The 23,834-nt window shown below is 46.3% G+C and overlaps 1 protein-coding gene across 2 annotated transcripts in view; it reads left to right on the top strand.

The window, feature by feature from the left end:
- Positions 1 to 17,972: 17,972 nt before the first annotated feature.
- Positions 17,973 to 23,834, top strand: part of LOC119161499 (uncharacterized) — a 16,971-nt gene continuing 11,109 nt past the window's right edge. For both annotated transcript variants that reach the window (XM_075889445.1, XM_075889443.1), the window contains exons 1-4: positions 17,973 to 18,454; positions 19,429 to 19,602; positions 20,813 to 20,971; positions 22,753 to 22,791. The gene's annotated coding sequence lies outside the window, so the exon portion shown is untranslated. The remainder of the gene's footprint in view (positions 18,455 to 19,428; positions 19,603 to 20,812; positions 20,972 to 22,752; positions 22,792 to 23,834) is intronic.

Genomic DNA, 23,834 nt, shown 5'->3' with positions numbered 1-23,834 from the left:
ATGTTTAGATTTGCCTTTTCTGTGAGAAGTCCTTCTTTGTATGTATGTATGTATGTATGTATGTATGTATGTATGTATGTATGTATGTATGTATGTATGTATGTATGTATGTATGTATGTATGTATGTATGTATGTATGTATGTATGTATGTATGTATGTATGTATGTATGTATGTATGTATGTATGTATGTATGTATGTATGTATGTATGTATGTATGTATGTATGTATGTATGTATGTATGTATGCGTGTATGCGTGTATGTATGTATGCGTGTGTGCGTGTGTGTATGTATGCGTGTATGTATGTATGTATGTATGTATGTATGTATGTATGTATGTATGTATGTATGTATGTATGTATGTATGTATGTATGTATGTATGTATGTATGTATGTATGTATGTATGTATGTATGTGTGCGTGTGCGTGTGCGTGTGTGCGTGCGTGTGTGCGTGTGCGTGTGCGTGTGCGTGTGCGTGTGCGTGTGCGTGTGTATGTATGTATGTATGTATGTATGTATGTATGTATGTATGTATGTATGTATGTATGTATGTATGTATGTATGTATGTATGTATGTATGTATGTATGTATGTATGTATACGTACGTACGAGCCACCCGATAGATCATTCTATCAATGTATGTAGTTTCGTACAGTTCCATGCTTTTTGAAGTGTTGATAAATGTACTGTTGATAAATGCCCATGTACCTTTGAAAGAGACCTCGTCTCTCTTCGAAAATAATCGGAGGCATTTTAATAGGTATTTTGCTTTTTTGAAAACACCCAGTTCGCGTAATCGCTGCTTCTGCCATACTAAACGAGTGCAGATGAACACGCGCAGACCAGAGTATCAGTTCTTAATAAACGACGATGCTATCTTCGTCGATTTGGAGGGGCAACTGAGAGATGTTTCAGCGCTACGCGCTGTCTGTTCGAGCAACGATAATATCAGTCGCTATTTTGCACGCTTCAAGTAGAACACACGGCTTTACGAAACAGGGACGAGTTGGTTGCTACATTCGAGAGAATTGGCCGCGGTTCCAGCTGCGTCCGAAACAACGCATCGCTCATACATTGAAAGCGAAATTCAAAATGCAAGTGGTGCTTGTTGGAGAATGAATGAATTCGAGCGCACTGCAGTTCGCCACGTGTTGGTGGGCTTCAAAGAGTGCCACTGAAAAGTTTCTCCCGAGAAGTACTTCGCCTATAAACTCTCCCGTGCTTCGTTTCACGCTTGGCGCATCTCGGTACTACTAGTGGATTATTTAGATACATGGTTCGGAGGTTCAAAAAAAGAAAGAAAAAAGTAACGCTGGACGCTTTGTTTACTGTGGAAGAAACTTTAGCTCTCGATCGTGGCTCTCTGTGGCAATCTTAAATGCTTCAAGTGTTGTCGTGACATGAAGTTCATCTCCGTAATACTCATATTTCGAATACGCTTACGTCGGACTGTACAGAGACAGACATCGCGGATGTTGATGCTCATTGGAGCAAAAGATCTGGACAGAATGATTTCACAAAGCTTACAGGACACTTCTGAAGAAGTTGCTTGTTTTTCTCAAGTGAGTCAGATCGATTGATCTTTTTTATTTTTTATTTACATATTAAAGAGAACCCATAGGCTCAGGAGAATGTTCTCGTTGGAGTATACTTTGGCTAGTTTTGAAAGCCCGTAATAGAAGGTTAGGTGGGCAGATGAGATTAAGAAGTTTGCGGGTATAAATTGGCAGCACCAAGCACGGGATCGAATTGACTGGCGGGACATGGGAGAGGCCTTTGTCCTGCCGTGGACGTAGTCAGTCTGCTGCTGCTGATGATGATGAATACCGAGCACGTCGCGAGAAAACTCGGAAGGCAAATTACGCATTCGCCTCAGACGACTCTAAGGTGTAGTCAGTTTCCTATTTCTACTAAGTCATTGCATTGATTCTCCCTAGCTATTTTCTGAAAACCGTCTTCACGACTCAACGTGGTTTTGCATATGCCTCAAGGATATGAGGCATCGCAAGCTTCATGCACCTCACCTTGCTTTGCATGGCCTCCATGATTGGCTCACCTTTAACCAAGCCGCAATATTTTGTGATGACGTCATGACATGACGTCATCACATCACCATCTGATGACGTCATCACATGACGTCATCAGATGGTGAGAATTTCTCGTGTCACTTGTGATGACGCCACCGACGCAGGACTGCGACACTATATGATGTCATATGGTGACGTCGTCATATGGCGGTGATTTCTTACATCATTTGTGTTGACGCCGCAAACGCAGGACGCCGACACCATACGCCTACCGATAGTCGATTTTAACTTTTGACATCTAAAACTTTCACCTTAAAGATAGCGTTGTGTTAGCGTACTCTAGCCGTCGAACAAAGCCGGTCAATGACGAGAGGGATTCAGGTCGACGCCATTCTTATTCAAAGCCCCAATAAAGGGGTACTCCCCCAGCCATGCCTTTCTTTTGTGTATTTTCCTACTTGGTAGCTGAATTGTAATAGAAGCTCTGGCTATTTAATTATTATCTAGACCTTGTTGTCTGTTTTCAGTAAGTACACGTAAAAGCCACGTAACTGCAGGGGCTTTTTATTACCGTAGAGAATTAAGGCGTGAAGAAATTCGCAGTTTTATTGTATTTTAAACTGGAAGAATAGCTTTTTGCATGGCTACCAGAAGTGAGAGAGCAAGTGACGTGCGAAAGCAAAACGCCAAAGACATAGTGAAATATAACGTTAAAGACGGAAACTCTGGGTGCTGTTCAGAAACAAACTAAATGTCATTTAAACACGTATATGAGTTTAAATTTGCAAATGGAAAGAAAACTTGATAAGGGGATTCCGTGTAACAAAAAAAAAAACGAGTGAAGGAGATTTTATTAAGTGGCACGTGCGAGCTGGTCCAGAACTTTTTCGTAGAGAACAACGAGTCTTCATTTGATTTCAAGAAAGATCGATAAAGATTGAATTTTCTGCTCTGGAACCCCACGCGCCCATTAAATTTTCGAGTTAGTCCCCACCTGCATATTACAAAAACTGATTGCCCAACTCTGCCTCCATCTCGATTGCCGTATTAGCTTGGAGCCGCAGCAGAACATATTTAGAATTCAGCATAGAACCCAGAGTGGTTTGAATATTGAAGAAGCACAGAGGCGTACGTGCTCGGGCAGGTTAGACAAGAATTATGAGTAAAAAATGGCAGCATATCCAGAGGGTGAATGATGGAGTGTGGGGCGAAGCATCCGTCGGTCCATTCGTTCTTGCGTCCATCCGTCCATGCGCCCGTCTGTGTGACCGTCCGTGCGTGCGTCTGTGCGTCCGTCCCTGAGTTCGTCTATGTATCCGCCCCTGCATCCGTCCATGCGCCCATCCGTCCGTGCAGCCATCCATGCGTCCGTCCATGCATCTGTCTGTGTGTCCGTTCGTCCATCTATTCAACACTCCAAGTACCACTATCTCGCATCTTTTCATCATATTGTGACGGGGCGAGGTCTTGGCTTACAGGATAGCGTCCACGGAGATGTCTGAGTTGCCTCTCGCGCAAGCGCCTAACGCACAGGCGTCTTCTTCATCTTCGCTAAGTGCCACGCTTGCTCCTGTCGATGATGCACCGTAACATCACTTCCCTGCGGCGGAAGCGCGGTCACGGCGCTTAGTACGGCGGCGACGAACGAGGAGGGTGATACGGTTTCAGTCTGGAAACGTGTACAACGTCTGTCTGGAGTGAGGTGGTCGTAGAGGCATTATTTAGGGGTGCGATCTCGTAGCTCACGTCACTAAGTTGTCGTAACACTTTGTAGGGGCCATGGTAGTGTGATAGCAGCTTCTCTGATAAGCCGACTTGGCGGTTTGGTGTCCAGAGAAGTAACAGAGACCACGGCGAGAAGTGCACGCTTTGGTGGCGACCGTCATAGCGGTCTTTTTGGTGCGCTTGCGACAAGTGCAGCCGAGCACGGGCAAGCTGACGGGCTGCATGGGCTCGAGAAACGACATCGCTGGCGTGCTCAGTAGACAAGGGGGCAGCCGAAGGAAGGAGCATGTCAAATGGTAATGCTGGATGTCGGCCAAATAGCAAATAAAACGGCAAATAACTAGCTGTGTCGTGCCGTGAAGAACTGTACGTGAACGTGACAAAGGGGAGTGCTTTGTCCCAGTCACGGTGATCTGGTGAAACGTACATTGACAGCATCTGTGTCAGCGTTCGGTTCAGACGCTCGGTCAATCCATTTGTCTGCGGATGATAAGCGGTGGTAAGCTTGTGCTCAGTGGAGCAGGCGCGGAGAATGTCATCCACAACACGTGAAAGAAAGTACCTTCCTCGATCAGTAAGCAGCTGCCACGGAGCGCCGTGATGAAGAATGACTTCATACAAGAGAAAGTCAGCCACGTCAGTGGAACAGCTTGTCGGCAGTGCTTTAGTGATGGCAAAGCGTGTGGCGTAGTCTGTGGCGACTGCAACCCATTTATTTCTGGAGGTGGACGTAGAAAACGGGCCCAACAGGTCAAGGCCAACACGGAAGAATGGTTCCGTCGGTATGTCAATGGGCTGTAGGAGGCCAGACGGTAGCACAGAGGGGCGCTTGCGGCGTTGGCAGCGGTCGCAAGCAGTGACGTAGCGAACCACAGAACGATACAGTCCGGGCCGGAAAAAGCGACGTCGCACACGATCGTAGGTACGAGAGACGCCTAGGTGACCGGCTGTAGGTACGTCATGTAGTTGTTCGAGAACGCTGGTACGCAGGTGATGGGGAAGCACGAGTAGTAATTCCGGGCCATCAGCGTTGAAGCTGCGACGATACAGAATGTTGTCGTGCAGTTCGAACAGGCGAACGGAAGGGTCTGTTGGAGCAGAGGTCAGACGCTTGATGATGGAGAGTAACGACGGGTCACGTCGTTGTTCTGTGGAGATATCACCCAAAGCGTGGATGGAGAGAACGCAGGGGTCTGAATCAAGGTCTGTGAAGTCGGGCGTTTCAACCGGATAACGTGACAAACAGTCTGCGTCTGTGTGGAGGCGTCCCGACTTGTAGTGGACCACGAATGAGTATTCTTGCAGACGGAGCGCCCAGCGACCAAGACGTCCAGATGGGTCCTTTAGCGATGACAGCCAGCAAAGAGCGTGATGGTCCGTAACAACGGAAAAAGTTCGGCCATACAGGTAAGGCCTGAATTTCGCCACGGCCCACACTAAAGCTAGGCATTCACGCTCAGTGATGGAGAACTTCCGTTCGGCAGGTGAAAGAAGACGACTGGCGTAAGCAATCACGCGGTCCTTCCCATGCTGTCGTTGGCCAAGAACCGCTCCAATTCCATGGCCACTGGCATCGGTACGAAGCTCTGTAGGTGATGCTGGGTCGAAATGGGCCAGTATTGGTGGCGTAGTCAGCACATGAATAAGAGCCGTAAAGGCGTCCACTTGCTCTATACCCCATGTGAAGGGAACGTCCTTCTTTAAGAGATCAGTAAGCGGTCGAGCGATGTCGGCGAAGTTGCGGACAAATCGACGAAAATAGGAACATAGCCCTACAAAACTTCGGACGTCCTTGGTTGAGCGTGGTTCAGTAATTTGTTGTACTGCTCGCACCTTTTCGGGATCTGGTTGAACACCATCGGCACTGATAAGGTAGCCGAGTATGGTGATTTGGCGACGTCCGAAATGGCATTTTGCAGAATTGAGGTGGAGAGCAGCTCTACGAAAAACATCCAGTACGGCTGACAGACGTGTTATATGGCTGTCAAAGATAGGTGAAAAGACGATGACATCGTCTAAGTAACATAAGCAGATGGACCACTTACATCCTCGGAGAAGGGAGTCCATCATGCGCTCGAAAGTTGCCGGCGCATTACACAGTGCAAACGGCATGACTTTGAACTGGTAGAGGCCATCGGGCGTAACGAAAGCGGTTTTTTCACGATCCATGGGGTCGACGGAAATTTGCCAATAGCCGGACCCAAGGTCGATAGACGAAAAGTGTTGGGCACCATGGAGGCAATAGAGGGCGTCATCAATCCGAGGCAAAGGGTAGACATCTTTGTGGGTCACTTTGTTTAAATGGCGATAGTTCACGCAAAAGCGCCAGCTGCCATCCTTCTTCTCAACGAGCCCGACTGGGGAGACCCAGGGTCTGGATGAGGGTTCTATTACGTCTTTAGTAATCATTTCATCCAATTTATTTTGAATTACTTGGCGTTCCTTGTGAGATACGCGATATGGACGCCGCCGTATAGGACTGGCATCACCAGTGTTGATCCGGTGAGTCACTGCAGTTGTTTGGCTGAGCGGGCGGTGGTCAAAGTCGAAAACGTCTCTATATGATGTTAGCAGACTACGGAGGCTGGCAGCTTGCACTGCAGTGAGGTCGGGAGCAATTATCCCTTGAATGTCATCTGCAGACAGAGTGTAATTGCGGCCAAGACAGGGGGATGTAGTATCGGTGTCCAAACCAGTAACGTTGCAGCTGTCAAGTGGAGATAGGGTGGCCAAAGACATGTCTTGCGGAATAACTTGAGTCAAGAGACTCACGTTGAGTAGTGGTATAACCATTGTATTATTAGTGACGGTGACAACAGTGTGAGCAAGGGCGACGTCTCGGGCCATCAGTACGTCGACTATAGGAGTTACGACGTAGTCACCATCGGGCACATGACGTGAGCACGACAAAGTGACATATTGCCACAGGCATGGAACGAGGTTTAGCCATGCCAATGCGAGTATGTGCCATGGTGTGAAAGAAGAAGAGGACGGTTGGTGTGTGCTCGTGCTCTAACGTTCGGTTCGGCTCGACGTCCAGTGCTGCTCCTGTGAACAGACGTTGTGGTCGTTCTGTGATCACGTGACATTTTCTGGTGGAGGTGCTGGGTAGTGTTGTATGCACTGCAATCAGCAGCAAGGTCCCGACACTAGTCGCGACTTGGAAGAACCAGCTGACCTACGGCGTAGCAGGCGACAACTAGGCCTACCTCCTGAATTCGGACCATTTCCACAACTCGGCAGTACTATGGCTAGCGCGGGAACGCAAACCCAAGAAACATCAACGCTGCCTCCTCCATGGTTCTTCAACGTCCCGCGTACTCCGAAGCCGTTCCACGGTGACCCTTACGAGGACGTCGATGACTGGCTTGACGACTACAACCGTTGCGGCAGAGTCAACGAGTGGAACGAGCAGCGAAAGCTTCGGTATGTCTACTTTTATCTCGAGGACTCTGCGCGCACTTGGTTCGAAAACCATGAAGCCACTATGACAACCTGGCCAGAGCTTTGCAACCAGTTGCGAAATACCTTCCGAAGCTCTGACCGAAAGGAGCAAGCGGAACGGCTCCTCAATTCCCGAAACCAGCGTCCGAACGAGAGTGTTGCCATGTTCGTTGAGGACATGACGCGGCTGTTCAGGCGAGCCGACTCCTCAATGACGGAAGAGAAGAAGGTGCGCCTCCTAATGCGGGGAGTGAAAGAGCAGCTGTTCGCGGGACTAGTGCGGAACTCTCCCAGCACTGTAGAGGATTTCCTCCTCGAAGCCACGACAATGGAGAGAATGCTAAAGCAGCGTTCGTACCAGTATGAGCGTCCTGGCAGTCTTTCGTCAGTGTCATCGGCCCTACCAACACCTGACGTCACGACTGTAAAAGACCTGACGGAGCTCGTGCGCAGTATTGTTCGCGAGGAGCTGCAAAAACTGCACGTGGTGTCTTCTCCGCCCCATGTTGCTGCTCTAACGGATGTCGTTCGCGAAGAGGTCCGGCAGCTGGTGCACCCCATGACGACTCTGCGTGCAGCCGAAGTCCAACCCATGACGGCCCCGCGTCCAGCCTAAGCTCCGCTATTAACGTACGTGGAAGCACTACGTACTCCTGCACCGGCTGTTGGCTATCCGTCCCGTCCGTCCACCCTGCAGACGGCACCGTCGTTCTACTCGGGACCACCGCAGTACGGCAACCCACCCTTACACGGAAATCCAGTGTATGGCGTGCTCCCGACAACCGGCCTCTATGTTATCTCTGTGGTGAACCAGGTCACATCTACCGTGAGTGCGCCTACAGGCACATGGGTCTTCCCGGCTTTCGTCCGGATGCTCGTCGACCCAGAGATGGTGAGCGGCCCCGTGCTATCGCCGAATACTTGGCAAGCCAACGATCCTCAACCCTTCCGCGTCGCCAATCCCGCTCACCATCTCCACGGCGTTTCACGTCACCTGGCCAACAATCAACCTTTGCGGACTTCCTTGCAGGAAGATCGCCTAGATCCACAAGCCCGCGCCGGGGAAACTAAGAACAGCGACCTCTGGGGGTGAGGCCGCTGTTGATCGACCGTTACAAGACCGTCCCCCGATTTGCCTGCCGACATCCGATGACATTTTTTCACCGACGTGTGCCATCGACGACAAACGGGTCTCTGTTCGTATCTCTGTTCTTGTCGACAACCACCCGCTGACCGCTCTGGTAGATACGGGTGCCGATTATTCTGTTATAAGCGCTGACCTCGCTGCACAGCTAAGAAAGCTGCACCCTTGGGGATATGGAACGAACCTCCGGACTGCGGGAGGTCACCTATTGACACCGCTAGGAATGTGGACTGCCCGCCTCCGAATTCGTGAGTCGACGTACATTGTTTCCTTCGTTGTATTGCGCGAATGCTCCCAAAACCTGATTCTCGGAATGGATTTTCTCCGCGAGCATGGAGCCATTATTAACCTTCGCGACCTGCTCATAAAGTTATCTAACGACCATACAGCCCTACGAAAGGATGCAGTTGCGCCGACCACAACAATTCGAATTGCTGACGACACCATCGCACTGCCGCCGCGAACCAGTATGTTGGTAACTGTGGAGAGCGACTGTGACAACAAGAGTAGTGGCATCGCGGAAACTAACCTGTCGGTGCTCTTGGCTCGGCAGATTTGTGTCGCGCGTGCTATCGTCAAACTGAAACATAGGAGGACTCAGCTTCTGATCACGAATTTCGGCGGCCAGTACCAACACTTGGCAAAGCGAACAGCAATCGCGAACTTTGAAGCCATCGATGACGAAGAATGTTCCACTATCGCTCCGATTGCCACTGCTGCCGAAGGTAACACTGCATTAGCCAGTACCGTTGACGTGAATTGCCAGCTATCCTGTGCGCAGCAACAGCAGATACGCATGGTTTTACGTACGTATAGTGATTGCTTTGCGTCCACCTCCAAAATCAAGCAGACCCCAACCGTGAGGCACCGCATTATAACGGACCCTACCGAACGGCCTGTACGACAGCACGCCTACCGCGTGTCGCAAAAAGAACAAGAGGCAATACGTTTTCAAGTGAAACAGATGCTCGACGATGACGTCATCCAACCCTCGAACAGTCCATGGGCGTCACCCGTCGTACTTGTTAAACAGAAAGACGGCACTCTTCAATTTTGCGTCGATTACCGTGCCACGCTTGCTCCTGTCGATGATGCACCGTAACAATATATTCTGCATATAGAAGCACCGCCATCCAGCGGACATTCTAAGGACTAAACGAGAGGTGGCACATGTACGCTTTCTTACGGCTTGTGTTTACTGTCTACTTCCAACCTTTAACCACCTCGAGCTCATGGTATATACTAGTTCACTGTAGTCATGCCACTGCGGCCCAACGCTCGCTAAACCTTTCTAAAACCAAGGAGGTTACGCCTAGCGAGTGTAACCTAGCAACCCTTTCTTGTCAGATAGTGCTCAACGTACATTCCAATGGCTGCTAATGGAGAATGAGAGACCGAGGGAAATTCGGCTCTCAGTTAACGCGCACGCTGCGAATTTTTAATTGTTCAACAACGCACAAGAAAAATCTCCTACCGGCACCACCTTGCAGATCAAAACGTAAGACATGTTATGCACTGCTGCGAGGGACGAACGGATGCCGCTTTAAGGAGCTTCGCCCCTAAAAACAGCAGAACGTGTTGGTACTTAGCTGCCTGATAGGGACGGCTGCATATTATAGCTTTTTATGTTTTCCCAAGTCCTACTGCTTAGCATTGTTCATTGATTCATTTTGTTCTATTGTCTATATATTGTTGTTTTTTATCTTTTTCTACTTTTTTCTATAAACATGTTTAGTACAATTTTTATTTACGACTAGTGCTACTGCTGCTACAAATACTAAGTTTTACCATAATGTGCCCTAAACAGAAGGTCCCGATACAATCTTCTACTTTAGGACCTCCTTATGTATACTAAACAAATTTGTAACATTCCTGTACTTGTATCGATAGAAACGCTGATTGTTGATTGATCGAAATATCTGACGCTTGACTGCGCAACGAACGAAGATGGATTTGAAAGACACGCACAGTGCTTTCAATGTACTCCTCGTTATTTGCGCTGTGAAACATCGACTGACGCTGCATAAGCTAACCTCACGCTCACACTTGTAGGATTATACATTGCACGGGCCGCATAAGAAGTGTAAAGAGCTGTCTAAATCTGGCCCTATATTTCCTGAATGCCAAAGTGGCACCTACTTTGGCCTGACGTCTTGGAAATGAGAGCAGCACTCCAAATCATCTACTGGTGTTTTTCTTGACATCGCATCTTTATCAGGGACAACTTGCCGTTCTCTGATAGGAGATTGGAGGGGCATTCATAATGTTCTAATTACTGGCCGGAAGAAAGAGGGACAAGGAAACGTAACTTGAGCCGAAGGTTATTCTTTCTGTACAAATACCTCTCTCGAGGTCAATCACTTCTGCTAACAATGCATTAGCTGCCGCAAGTCATTATAAAAAAATCCAGCCTCTTGGTACCAATCCTCGAGCCTGAAAAATTGCTACTTGACCTCGCATCATACCGACCTATTGCGCCGTCTAGCTGCGTGGGAAAAGTAATGGATAGAATGGTCCTCACACGTCTCGAGTGGTACCTAGAGCGCTACAATATACATACATAGGTTATGGCTGGTTTCCGACGAAGACGTTCTTTTATAGACAATGTCATGGACCTTGTGACGTCTTTTCAACAACAGAAATCCCCGAAGCGCGTATCAGTTGCTATTCCTCGACGTTGAAGGGGCCTACGACAATGCAATGCACAATGTCAGTCCCGAAGCCTTGAAAAATATTCGAATCTTTCTTCATGCACACTGCAGAAGGCCGCACCATAGACCATTACACCTCTCGTGGCGTCCGACAGGGCTCAGCCCAACTTTGTTTACCCTCACGATTATTAGACTTGCCAGAGTTCTGTCTCGATCAGCCAACCTATCTATGTACGCTGATGACATCTGCATATGGGCTTCGGCAGTGACGCGACACCAGGTACGCCCCACCGCGGTAGTCTAGTGGCTAAGGTACTCGGCTGCTGACCCGCAGGTCGCTTGTCGAATCTCGGCTGCGGCGGCTGCATTTTCGATGGAGGTGAAAATGCTGTAGGCCCGTGTGCTTAGATTTTGGTGCACGTTAAAGAACCCCAGGTGGTTGAAATTTCCGTAGCCCTCCACTACGGCGTCTCTTATAATCATATGGTGGTTTTCGGACGTCAATTAAACCTCAAATATCAATCAATCAACCCCAGGTACGGGTAAGGCTTCAAAAAGCAGCGACAACAGCATCGAAGTGTCTCCATGCTCGAGGGCTGAGAATTTCCCCGAGAAATGCGCCTTAGTACCCTTCACTAGCAATGCGATGTCCTGGTATCCCGTTTCCATCGAGAATGTCAGAATTTTGTATACAAGATGCCATCAATTCATGCGCATAATTATTGACAGAGATCGTTCGTGGAGTGCTCACATCGTGCACTTGAAGAAGAGGCTTAGCTCTATCGCCCATGTAATGAAATTTCTAGCTGGTAGAACTTGGGGAACATCCGTGTCAGCCATGCTTGAACTGTACAGAGCGCTCTTCTTGGGGTATTTTTGCTATAGCATACCCATGCTTTCAAATGCTGCAAAAACCAACATCTGGGTCCTGCAATGCATTCAAAGCCAAGTTCTTCACACATGCTTGGATTGCCTAGGTGTGCTAACACGGTCGCAACTATTGCAATTGTCAAAGACCACCCGATTACGACCTTTATAGCTGTCGACACGCTCCGGGCGAATATTCGCCATATATCCAGACTGCCTAACCACCACCTTGCTAGCCCGTCACTGGAAAGACCGAAGGCAGAGCTCTCCATAGTAATGGCGGCTAACAGCATTCCATTTCCTGGAGATTCTCACCCGCAACCATACCGCTATACCCGGAGTGGTGCCTGCAAATACGTTGAAGTGCCGGGGATAACCAAAAATGCTAGCCTGTCATCTGCAGACATCAAGCAGATCTCATTGGACGTTTTGCATATATCATATGAAAAACGAACTCATATTTATACGGACGGTTCAGTCTAAGGAAGTTCGACGGGCGCTTTTGTGATTATATCTCGGTAATTCACCGTCAAGTTCAAGACTTCACACGTCACAAAATCTACGGGTTTCGAGCTCGCTGCCCATCTAGCCGCAATTAGATTTGTTATGCGAGAATCCTTTGCTAAGTAGGCTATCTTCTGTGACTTCCAGGTGGCCCTTCAATGTATGCGAAGTCTACGATGCGGAAACTACCATCAGAAGGTATCTCAAATCAATAAAATCTGTCATCGCACCACCAACAAAGGACATGACATAATCTTTCAATGGCTGCCTGGTCACTGTGGGATCGGTGGTAACCACCTCGCCGACAGCGCTCCCCGTTGTGCCCACGATGGAGCACACACACTGCTCATATTACTGTCAAGGGTCGATGCCACAAAAGAACTTCGCCACATCGCGCATAATACCACACTTAAGCATTGAAATCTTTCACTAAACTCCACTCGACGTCCACAGAACCTCGCTTCATTACTCCAATTACAGTTGCTATCAAAGACTTCGCGATGGGACGCTACACTGATGTGTTGGTTGTGGGTCGGCGTTGCCTTCACGAATTCATTATGTTATCACATGGGTATGGCTGACTCCCCCGAATGTGGTAACTGCCATTGTATAGAAACTCTCGACCATGTCCTGTTCCATTGTCCAGAATTTGAAGAAGATCGCCGGATTCACCGGTGTGCCTTAAGGAGGCTGGATGACCGACCCTTTACTCTGGAGAAGATCTTAGGAGCGTGGCCTTCAAATACTTCAGCCCAGAAGGCCTCACGAGCCCTTCTACAATTCCTGAGGGCAACATTACGGTACGACCGCCAGTGAAACCTGAACTATGTGTGCGGTGTGTGTGTTATGTGCAATGTGCATCTCCTCCCCCTCTGTCTTTTTCTCTCTCGTTACGCTTTCCCCCGTGTAGGGTAGCAAACTGGACTTAGTCTAGTTAACCTCCCTACATTTCTAATATTGTTCTTCTCTTTCTCTCTCTCTCTTCACATTGAGAGTTCTCAAAGCGTTCGACTTGTGCGATGACTTTTTCGTCGTCCCACTTACGTACCCACGCAGCGCTTCATGTCAGAAAAGGGGAAGTAGGCCTTTTGTGCCCCGTCACGTTAATATGGCTGGGGAGGCAAAACAATGTGGCCAAAGAGGCTGCATGCGTCACCATCAGCTGTACTGAGTTAGCCACACTTCTTCCGATGGCTGCTGCCATTCTTGCGTTCGTGCTGTAGTGGTGTCGTGTGGTAATATGAAAGACAAAAATTTTATACTACGCTAAATCTGGTCGGATGCACGTTCATTTTGAAACCAGTCATGTGCGCCTTTAATAGGTATGTCGCGCTGATATTATCAACTTGATAATGCTCCTCGAATGATACTCTTCTTATGAAACTTTTTTCTTGGCATGAGCATCAAGAGTCACCTTTGTTGCTTTTTCAAGGATTTCCGGTCAAGCAGTTACTTCCGGTTTTCACTATATTCAGACGAAGTATTTCAAAAGATAAAGGTATTGTGAAATCGATGCTTCTAGTGCATGTTAGGACTTTTATTGAGTACATGTGGTTAGGAAGTTTGAAAGTGAGTTTCGCTGGTGACACGTTCGAAATGCATTTGCGTGCATTTCGTGCGAACTTACATTGGTAAGGCTTTTTTTTTTCGCATTGTCATCCTTGTTTCCGATTTGTTGAAAGATGGTAATTTTGGCACGTCTCGTAAAAAATTTTGGTTTTTATTTTTATTTATATATAAAAAAATAAGGAGAGGTAGGTTGAATTGTTTTCCCGGTACCCGTGGTTCATAATAAGTTTCACTTCTGACATGCCACGTTAAATCCGAATGAAGTTTTCCTTGCAGGAGTATATAACGTGGTGTTCGAAGTAGTCAGCTACATCGCTTAGCTTGCAGTAACCACTAATCACGTCTTGCAATTAAACCGGCGAACCTGCGTGTCTTGTAAGCTTGCTTTGATACATGAAAGGCAGGCAACTTCGACTAAAATCTGTCTGGTTCGTTATATCGGTATAAAAAGACAATTTTCTCGCCCATATTTACTAGAGAGAAAGACTAGCCCATGTTTTATTAATAAAAAAGAAAACAAAACCAAATTTGAATGTGCACGTGTTGTAGACGTAAACTTATCAATTCGCCGACCTTTTAAACGTGAAATAGAGTAATATTACTTTTTATGTCTTTTTATAGCAATAAAGTATTTGGTCAGGCTTGCGTCGGGTTGCTTTAAAATCCACAAACAAAGCTTGACATTATTTATACGCGAAAGATCGTTTATGTATATGGGGCATCTGAAAAATTTGGTATTCCTTTATTTTTTTCTAGTTTTTATTTGTCGTAATTTTACTAAATATTTGTATCATGATGATGCGAAAGTCAGCTCTAACGTAACCAAGTTTTTCACGTTAGTCACATATAAATATAAAAATATAGCGAGAACTCTTTGCGTTTGCGTCTCACTCTCTTATTCCTTCCATTCTCATCTTCTCCATTTCGTGAAGCAGCGGTGCTATAAAAGGCGCCGCGAAATCTCTAGGCCAGTCGTTTATTGTGCTTCCTTGTTATCAGTTTTTATGGTTGGTTAAGGTATGGTTAAACATGTAAGCACCGGAAGCATGTTTCGTTCAGTTCAATTTATGAAGGCGAAAGCCGCAGATGCATCATCAAATGCGAAATCGGAACGTCAGCGCCCCGCGTCGGCGGTGCCTCGCTGCCCGCGGCGTCGGATGCAAGCGAAGGAATGAAGCATCAACAATGAAGGATTGACACCAAAGCATCGCTTATAAAACATTACTAATATAGCATCACCACTACAGCATCACCAATAAGCATATTTGTCGAAATCAACAAGAACAAATCGACATGAACAGGGCGCTTAACGTGTAGAAAAAATAACCAGTAGTCATTGGGAGTAACCGACTGGATTCAAAAAAAAGGTGAACGCGTGAGTGGGAGACAGAAAATTAGGTGGGCTGATGAAATGATGAAGTTTTTCAGGTGGGAGCAGAAAGCACAGGATCAGGTTTATTGGGGGAATATGGGCATGAGAGAGACTTTTGCTTTGCAGTGGGCGCAGTTAGGCTGAAGAAGATGACACTGTCCTAGAATGTACTATCGGGGGCTTTCGGCCGCAATAATTGTCAAAAATTCTTGTAGTTATATGTAAGTAATGACGCACAGATCTAACTGGGTAAATTACTGTAGAATTTCTGGTGCCCTTTTCCTCCCACCCTAAATTTTTAGGGGAGTTGCAAACCCCACCTGTCCCTTGTGTGGCCACATTCAGGCATGACCTAAAGAAAGGTGTCTGCTATGTCGGCCTTCGGAGTTTTGAGTAGTTCATTATGAGATACCGTTTTGATCTGAAGAAAATAAATGTGCACAGAGAAGATTCAAAGGAAACTATTCCATATGATGTTGTGCCTCATATGCAAATTGTAATGACCGTATCGAAACATCGCCCGTGTCCCCTTTAGTTTATCGATACCGCAACGTTGCAACTACAGGCAGCCGCCAACCCCCATTTTTTGTGGGCCTGCGACAATAAAAAAAATTGAAAGGCATAAAAAACCACAAACCTTAGAGAATAGGCTCCTTGTAGATAAACTCGGGTGTTCACGACTTGTTGCCGGCAAAGACCATAGAAAGGCAGTTATGAAAAAGATAAATTAAGGTTTAAGCTTGAACGTGGAGGTGGTGCAGAATACGATGCCTTTTGACTTTCACATCCCCGATGCAACAGCTTTGCATGAAGACACCATTAAACTTTTTATCGTTCACCGTTTACGAGGTATTTTTACGAGGTCTTTGCTTTTATGTTCTCGCCTACTCGATTTAATGTTTTGTGTGAAAGTTAAATATATCTTATTGTAGTTTCCCAGAAAGAGCAAAGCAGTGTAAAAGAATACAATGACTGCAGAGAAACTAGTGCACGTAGTGTCTTCAGGTAAGCTTCTTGCTCCAGCTATATAAAGAGAGTAGGCGTGCAATCACTCGTTGTCATCTTTTTTTCCCTTTTTGCCAGCGGCGCGTGAAACTTGAAATGAGAGCAGTCACTAAACAACAAAGAAAAAGAGAGTAATTCAATAAGTGCAGTCTCCTCTCACGTTATTCCAACTGTTATGGCGCATTTGCATTGCAACTTGTATGACGGTTGCTCAACAATTTTTTTTTACTTGCACTCTTTTACTTTAAAGCGTACTTATGCGAAGCCGCCGCGGAGGCCGCGATATTTGTGCATATGCGAACGCTCGACATGGTATCATCAGCAAAACAAGTGCTGAGATGTAGTACTGTCGCATCCAGGCGCAAAGATGCTCTGAGCACGCTGGAGGCATTTTCTGCGCGCATTTCCACGATGCATGTTGGCTAGACGACAATAAAGCGACACTGTAAAATTATTATCTAAAGTTTCGCAGTAAAATCAACGCATTACGCAAGTGGCTGTTGCAATGTCTGCATGAATATGGAATGCACGCTGATGTATATATCCGATTCCATACTTTTACGTGGGAAAACTGCTTTGAAGAAAGGTGCGAGTAGAATAAATATGCAGCATCATCGAAGTGTGCGTTTGGTTGGCAAGTTTGAGGCTTGAGTCCGCCGTGGTGGAGCAGTGGTTGAGGTACTCGGCTGCTGACCCGGAAGACGCAGGATCGATTCCGACTGCAGTGGTTGAATTTCGGTGGACGCTGAGTGCTCGAATCCCGTGCACTGCGCGATTACAGTGCACGCTCAAGTACACCACATAGTCGATATTTCCGAAGCCATGCACTACGGCCTCTCTGATGATCATATCTTGGTTTTGGGACGTCAAATCCCACATACTGTTATCATAGTTGCGGTCTTGCTTTAGTGCACGGAGCAGCGACAACAACAGAAGGACAACGTTAAAGGTGCAAGCGTTTACATAAGCTCTTGCTCCTGGACATCCGTGCTCAGCTGACTTCTTCACAGTGCTCAGCGATGTAACTATACGATGCCACACCATCGTATTACGGCCGCCACCGCGAAGCACAGTTCTCGCCTGGAGCGCTCGTTATCCCGTGGTCTCCCTCTCGTCACGTGGGAGTGGGACTTTCGCAGAAGCTCTTTTCTAGATGCACGCTCGCGACGGTAGTCTGGTGGTTATGGCGCTCGGTTGCTGATCTGCAGGTCGCGGGATCGATTCCCAGCCGTGGCGGCCGCAGCTTCGGTGAAAGCGAGAATGTTCGAGGCTGCGTATACTTAGATTTAGGTGCGCATTAAGTGGCCTCAGGTGGTCGAAACTTCCGGAGCCCTCCACTGCCTCTAAGAATTATATAGTACTTTGGAACGGTATATCCGCTGGGAATATGACGTGTCTAGAAAGTAATAATATCAATGGATGCCCCAGAATTATTATTATTATTATTATTATTATTATTATTATTATTATTATTATTATTATTATTATTATTATTATTATTATTATTATTATTATTATTATTATTATTATTATTATTATTATTATTAACATTATTATTATTATTATTATTATTATTATTATTATTATTATTATTATTATTATTATTATTATTATTATTATTATTATTATTATTATTATTGCTTTCTAGATACAAATGGCCCTACCTCGTCATCCGGCAAGCGACACCCGTAAACTGTGAGATTATCCTGGTCAGTCGTCCTTCACTCCCTGCATCGGTGTCAACTGACGTCATGCACATCAGAGAACTGAAGCGTTTCTCTAGTGTATCTAGCTTCTGATTTTAACAGTCTCGGGACGATGTTTTTACCACCGGGGATAATACCATGAACAACCTTCATAGATGTATACGCTGAAGGAGATGACGAGGATTGGGAGACAGTGCCGGTACCTTTGGTTGAGGTGCCCTACTAGATAAACTTTTCTACAGCCCCTCGTCTGCGTCTCTTCGCGCCACAACTTTGGGAAACTCCGCCACAGTACCATTATAGTCACAGAGCTTCAGGCTTTACAGGCAAGAACTTCTTGATGTGCGCATTACATCGCATTTCCTCTCGAGTCTGCGTAGATGACGACTTGAAGATCTTGAGCCTTGGCAGCCTCCGTGGCCTTCTGGACCGCCCAAAGGTGATGTTTAAGGACGGAGCTGTGCTGCCCAGTTTTCCAGTTATCGTGCAGGCGGTCACTGAATGCTTCATCCCCAGTATTTATTGTCACCCCTTGACATTCCCGTAACCATGTTCCAGAGTAGCTCTAGCATTTAGCTGTTTTGCTCGCGTCCTGGTTAATAACGTGTGAGATTTCCGGACTCTCCACCTAACGCCATGTGTCGACGGATGCTGAATATCAGTGGACTCGATCACGCAAAAAAAAAGCACAGAAGATAGGAGGTTTTTCTATTAATTCGTGTAAAATTTATCGAAAAACAATTTTTTAAAGTTTACGTCTTGGTCAATTTATTGATCCTCAACTGCCCCCACTCTCCTATTTCTGAAAGCCTTCTCCACCAAGCGCGGTTGTGAACTGTCTCCAGAATCGGAGGGGAGACATTGAAGGCTTTCTTCACCTTACCTAATTTTGCATGACCTCCATGATCAGCTGACCCTTGACCAAGGTACAATGTCACGTGATGACGTCATCATGCGAGGTCGTTATGTCGTCATATGGTGACGTAATCATGTGATGATCATTTTAATCGATCGTGTTGACGCTGTGGACTCCGAGTGCCAATTTTCGTGTTCAATTAGGTATTTAATGTCTTCGCCTTAGAAAAATTCAAAGCGTCCAGTCGCCTATGTAAAATTGCTGAAAAAAGAAAGAAGTATAAGCTAAATGTCTGCGTGCGCATTTTTATTGCCTTTCGTGCAGCTTTCGTCGCCCATTTTATTTATTGTGCGTATCGTATTCGCATTTTTAACGTTTTCTTGCACCATACTGACCTTCAGCAGTCCTATTCGTCGCAGCGGGAGACCAATTGTCTTGTCTTGTTTCCTAGGAGATCTTGGCTCATACCCACATGGGGGATTGGCCACACTGTACCTCATAATAGATGATTTTTTACACCACTTATAAAAACCTTCTTCTTCACCGTCGTCGCGCAGCCGCGTGGCGCTCGTGGCCTCAGAAGAAGAACGGAATCCGTGCAACTCGGGCCACGATTCTCGTCGCTCTGTGTTCACCTCGGATGAGCTGCACCACACCACGCATCATCTTCGAGCCACAAGACTGAGCGGTGCCCGAGGCCCCTGCGATGTCCAGCGGCCGGCCAGCGATGGGTAAAAAGCTTCTCATTTGTTTGTGACTCGGATGCATTCTTGAACGTTCACGATGCTCTCTTCCGAAACATTTGCTTGTGACGTCAGCGTTAGAACACGATCGTTCTTGACGTTTAGGTTAGGTCAAGATTACTCGCGAAACCCTGCATTTTGTGAAGAATGGATCACAACTGCTATAGCTACTTGACTGTAGCGGTATCGAACCCCGGCCTTGCCGGCTGCATTTTTCATTAAGGCGCGAGTGCTTGAGGCCCTTGTACCAGGAGGTCGGAAGATTCGGATATCTCTACCACGGCATCTCTTCATAATGATATCATGGGTGTGGTTTGTTAAATTCCAGCAATTAGTGTTACTATGGTTTTTTTTACAGCTGTCCCTTTCTATCCGCCTAATCGCATTTGCTTGATACATCGATGAACTATTTGGCGAACAATGTTATGGTAAAGCAGGGAACCTAAAACACATTCCCACACGCATAAAGAGACATACTATCTAGGGTTTGTGTACGTCTCTGATCATGTGTGCGGGAACGCGTCTTTCGTTGAAGATCGCCGCTTTTTCAATATCATGTCGGATATCACGCCAGCATACACCACGAGTAGAGTAACTTCAAAGTACTGATGTGTTGTTTACTTGTGAGTGTGATATGTTACCGAGCAACGCAGGACGGGTTCGATTTTGATGAAACTGAAAAATAAAGGGTTCCACCGCCATGAAGCAGCACGTCATGCATGAGACGGCCGCGGCGGGTGAAGCCGGTATGCGTGAACACATCCCTCTCACCTTCTCCGCCTGGTAAAGTGCATCAAAATATGGTCGACGAGCTGTTGTGTATTCAGATACTTTTGCCTCCGCTTGAAAGAATAAACCATGTCGCGTTTTTATATTGTACGGTGTCATGCGATGACGTCAGAACATGACCTTACGACGCCACAGATCTTGGTGAGCTGTGACTTTGTGATGCAATTGAATGGCGTCGTGAGTAATTGAATCAATGTTTTTTTTTTCCAATGGTTGATGGTAATGCCACAACCACAGATACCGACGTCCACTTTTCCCATTTGACGGATCATTCAATGCGTTACCCCGTAACACACAAATGGGGCCAGGCTGTTAGAGTAGCGACGTATCAATCTCTGGTACGTGTTTCGGAAGCTGATGGGAAACTTGGAAACTTACCTTTGCTATTCCGGCTTATCATCCCGCTCAGCCGTTGGAAGAGGCGTCACTGTGTCCACAGACCCGGGCATAACCACTAGCGAGGATCCCGTTGGGCGAAGCAGTTCGGCGGCTGGTAACGCCACTACAGTGACCCGTACCGGCCTGTCGTTCACGGGCTTCGTCGACGAAACGAGTGGCGCCACACCACGTGAGTACTTATGGTACAGCACTTGACCTCTCTGCGGTTCACAACAGCAACAATACCAGCATTACCAACAATGACGATTAGACCAATCATGTCGACAGTGTTATGCCTCAACGTTGCCGCTGTTTGTATAGTACGTTTGTCGGGAATGTCTCAATTATTCGCACTTGAAATATACTTAATCGCTACCATCATCATCAACACCAACAGTAATCTCGACATCGTTGTGTTTCAACGTAGCCACTGTCTGTGTTTTTAACCTCTGTTTGGTCGCTCGTCGAGCTGAGCTTGGAATTTCTCGCTGCCACTTTGTGTCAGCTGTGTTGTCTATTCCTACGTCTTGAAAAGCGCCTCGGTCATCTTCCAGTCGTTCAAGGAGTGTCGATACAAAATCTTCACCTTCAATCCTTAAAACAATGAAGTACTGGCTGTAACAGCGAACATACGCGACTTTTTTTTGTAACGTTACTATACTTTTAGAAGTTTGCGCTCCTGCATATTAACAGCGTCCACCTCCGTCCCATGGATTTGGAGTGAACACGTCGAAGAAGGGGAGGGGTCTAAATCATTTGTGAATCAGTTAAACGTTACAGTATAGAGTGGTGAACACCCCGCCTTTTCTCAGATTATAGCACAAGTTTAGATACGTTTAATTCGTTACTCGCGTAACAATATTAGCAGGTAAGTGCGTACAAGAGGGAGCACAAGTCGGCTGAGAGCGTCACTTAAAGAGAAATGGGAAAGCTTGGAGAGTTATTGTGGGTGCTTTCATTTTCATGTTCCCTTCGTAGCCTATCGAAACAAGCCATATGTTCAAAGGATGCTTGGGGATATGATTATTCTTGAACACTCTGAATCATACGTTTTGAGAGATGGTCTTTCCTTCGTCATGGTTGCTGTCTTGAAGGAAAAAAAAAACACTTGTCAAAAGGATGGCTCCAGCGACACTCCGTGTTAAAGAATCTTTTACTGTTATGAGCCAATTTTCAGCCAAATAACTGCCTCCTGGTACTTAACCCCTCATGATATTCATTCGCGTGTTTGCGGAACTTTAGTTAACAAGGTATAAAAAATGGATTGTCTTGTAGTTATAGATAGAATCGCCTCCTTTCGTCTTCTTGACGCAGGGATTGAACTTTTGGACAAGACTTTGTCTCGTGTTGAAGTATACATTATTGCTATGATTAGCGAACTCCTCTCGGTCGTGCTCATTTTCTCAGGCGTTTTAGGCCTCTATGCTATAGCGGTGTCAACTGACATCATCACATATTACACCTAGCACCTCGGAAACGAAACCGAAACTGCTGATTTTTGGGGTAATATTTTTTCAGTGATCTACACTTTCGTTGACATCACCTTAATATATATTTTTGTGGAGCTGGGAGCCATAGCAAAGTTTGAGTGCAGTCATATGTGACGCCGAGGGGAAGGGGGGAGGCAGCTAAGCAAAGAGCGGTAGGCGTGGCTTTCGTCTCTAAGAGTTATTTCAGGGACTTACAGACTCCCAAACAAGGCGTCGGTTCAAATTTTCTGTACTGTGGCGTAACAAAAATACGGAAGCATATTTATTATTTCCCAACCACTCAGCCCTAATGATCTCATTTGACGCCATGTTTGTAAATCCATAAATATTTGCACCGCTGGCCTAATATTTTGTTTGCAGTATTGTAAGTTCCTAGGCAGTACGAAAACACGCACAAAAAGTTATTCTAGCAATGTAAATATTCTAGTGCTGAGTGGCTTAGGGATGAGGAGGCATATTTTTTTGCTGTTCTTTAACGCAGGAAAGGGGAGGCTCACGGAATCGCAGGAACCTCTGCAAGGTACGCTGCTCCACTATACAATTTAGAGAACCTATGTTCAAACGGGTACTAGAACTTTGGCCAGGGTTTGAAAGTGCAGTGAAATGCATAGGTCTCCCACTAATGGTCCCCTCCCCCGCCTAAAAAAAGATTAGGCGAGTTGAAAGAACTCTTGGTAATACCAGCGGGCCATTCACCATGAAACTGAGTTTAAGGTCAACATATATCCCTTGCGGACTTTAGGAACACCTTCAATGTGGCGCTAATTCACATCAATACAGAGTCTTTAATTAGGCAAAACGACTTGCATCACACTGTAATGTTCATTATGTAAACACGGCTCATTAGTTCCTGTTGTTTATTTCCTGGCTTCTCATAAAGTCAAACAGGAGTGAGGTGTAGTGGCTCCGGGGCGTGTTTTTTTAAGAGCTTATCAGGGAAACTTTTTTCAACAAAGATACAGCCCGTTGAAAGCCCTGCAGTCATTTGTTCAACGAAAAAAAAATAGAGCTTTGTTTGAATAGTAGTGAAGGAACTCTAATGAGGAAGGCTCTCGTTCAATTTTAACCACTGCGGGTCTCATTCAAGTGCCAGAACTGTTTCGTTCAGTTACCAGTACAACCATCGTGAACTTACTTACAGCGCAACACCAGAAAAAATACAGGGCAGGGAAGGAGCAAAAGAGAAAGAAAAGACGGCGCCGTCTTTTCTTTCTCTTTCGCTCCTTCCCTGCCCTGTATTTTTTCTGGTGTTGCGCTGTAAGTAAGTTCACGATGGATACTAACCAACTGGCCCAAATTACCGTCTTACCAGTACAACCAACGTGTTGCGCAATCGTTACTTTCTACGTATGAGCACGAGACTGGTTCTAAATATTTACTTTGCGCGACATAGCGAGTCGTGCTCCTCCAAAAACCTTTATGTCGTCTCACAGTGATACTTAACGGGAACTCGTAACCGGGAAAGCTTGACGTACGCGTAAAACAATTTCGGCCTGCATTTTAGCGACGACGTGGTTCCCTTTCTAGACTGCTTCCAGTGTGTCAATTACGACAGAGAAAAAC

The sequence above is a fragment of the Rhipicephalus microplus genome, chromosome 3 (genome assembly GCF_043290135.1).
Source record: "Rhipicephalus microplus isolate Deutch F79 chromosome 3, USDA_Rmic, whole genome shotgun sequence".
NCBI lineage: Eukaryota > Metazoa > Arthropoda > Arachnida > Ixodida > Ixodidae > Rhipicephalus > Rhipicephalus microplus.
The sequence above is the reverse complement of the archived record's forward strand: the minus strand, read 5'-3'. Positions and strand labels throughout refer to the sequence as shown.